Source organism: Octodon degus, unplaced genomic scaffold (genome assembly GCF_000260255.1).
Source record: "Octodon degus isolate 3935 unplaced genomic scaffold, OctDeg1.0 scaffold00004, whole genome shotgun sequence".
Taxonomy (NCBI): Eukaryota; Metazoa; Chordata; class Mammalia; order Rodentia; family Octodontidae; genus Octodon; species Octodon degus.
The window spans coordinates 21,944,323-21,946,186 of record NW_004524580.1 but is presented as its reverse complement, the minus strand read 5'-3'; the positions used below and the strand labels follow the sequence as shown (position 1 = coordinate 21,946,186).

The following is a 1,864-nucleotide window of genomic DNA, read 5'->3' as shown; positions in this document are numbered from 1 at the left end:
ATATTTAGTATTTCAAGGCAAGATCTCACTATGTAGTTCAGGGGAGAGACAGCTCAGTAGAATAAGTGCTTCCCTGGCAAGTGCGAGGGTCTGAGTTCAATCCCCGGTTCCGCAAAAAAAAAAAAAAATGAGGTTACTATATAGTTCAGGCTGGCCTTGAACTCACTATGTAGCCTAGTCTGACTTTGAACTAGTGTGATTCTCCTGTCTCAGCCTCCTCAATTCTGGGATTACACACATTCACCACCATGTCCAGCCTGAAAAATATATTTTATGTTATCTGAAAGAAACTTTTTAAAAATGTTACCACTCTAAGAGAGTGCTATACCACCAAACTGATCTCTGCCAAACACAGTTATAATTTTTTAAAAAATCTATTTACTACAGGGTCTACAGGGTCTTACTACACAGATCAGACTCGTAGTGATCCTCCTTTTTTCAGCTTCTCCAGCCCTGGGCTTACAGGTCCCAGAAACAAAAAGCTAACAGCAGATTCAACTGTTTCCATTTTACAGGTGCCAGGGATCAAACTTTCTCCCTGCATCTTACACAATTTTATTCATTTATTTTTATACTGGGACTCAAATTCACAACCTCAGGGTCGGGGAGATAGCTCAGTAGAATAAATGTATGCCTGGCAAGCACAAGGGCCTGAGTTCAATCCCTGGTTCTACCAAATAATTTTGTTGAGAAACAAATAGTAATGAGATAGTTTCAAAACCGATTAATAGCACGGTTTCAATAATTAATACATTGCCTATTGTTGTCTTAGTGGTTATTCATTGTACAAGATGCAGGCATGATATCCTGTCCACAAACACCATTAGAAATCTTTCTATTCATTGAATTAAGAGAAAATAGCTGGATATCTATCTCAACTATTTTTTATAGACAGATACACAATGGTCCTTCATTTGTAAAAATATGAATGCTTCACGAATTTGCGTGTCATCCTTGCGCAGGGGCCGTGCTAATCTTCTCTGTATCGTTCCAATTTTGGTATATGTGCTGCCAAAGCGAGCGCCATGTGCTAAGTTTACATCAAAAAAGATTAAGGATCTAAACGTTAAAGCAGAAACAAACCGCTGGAAGATAAAATAGGTCTTGAACTCTTGAAGACATAGGTATAGGCAAGAACTTGCTTGTTCTTTTTCCTTTCTTTTGTTTTTTGTATTTTTCAGATAAGGTTGCACTATGCAGTTCAGGCTGGCCTTGAATCACTTTGTAGCCCAGGCTGGCCTCCAATTCACAGTAATCCGCTTGCCTCGGCCTCTTGAGTGCTGTGATTATAGACATTTGCCACCATGCTCAGCAGGTAAGAACTTTCTGAACAGAATCATAATGGCACAAGAAATGGTGCCAAGGGAGCTGGGGAGATAGCTCGGCAGTTGAAGCACGCGCCTGGCAAGCGCAAGGACCCAAGCTTGATCCCCAATAATGCATGCTGTGTCAGCCCTGTGCTGAGTGTGGTGGTGCACTCTTGTAATCCCAGCACTGGGGAGGCTGAAAATAGACGGATCACTATCAGTCCGAGCTGTGTACTGAGACCCTGTACCAAATACATTTTTTAAAACAAAAATACCTAAACTAAAACTAGAATTCCATTTGACTGAGCTAGTCCCCTTCTAGGTATCTTCCTGAAAGAGTTATCGATATCATATTACAGTGATCCATGCATGCCCGTGTTTATAGCAGCACAACTCTTAATAACCAAATCTTGGAAGCAGCCTATATGTTCATCAGCAGATGAATAGAGAAAGAAAACATGGTATTTGCACACAGTGGAGTACTAGTCTGCCATAAAGAAGAATAAACTTTAGTCATTTGTAGAGAAATGGAAACATCTTGATATCTTGATATATAT

General features: G+C 40.1%; 1 protein-coding gene and 1 non-coding gene across 2 annotated transcripts in view; both read right to left on the bottom strand.

Moving 5' to 3' along the window:
* Positions 1-1,864, bottom strand: part of Mrpl42 (mitochondrial ribosomal protein L42) — a 54,556-nt gene that overhangs the window by 48,888 nt on the left and 3,804 nt on the right. The window lies entirely within an intron of this gene.
* LOC111817416 lies at positions 918-1,024 on the bottom strand. The gene has a single exon (XR_002821619.1). It is a non-coding gene; the product is annotated as a U6 spliceosomal RNA (small nuclear RNA).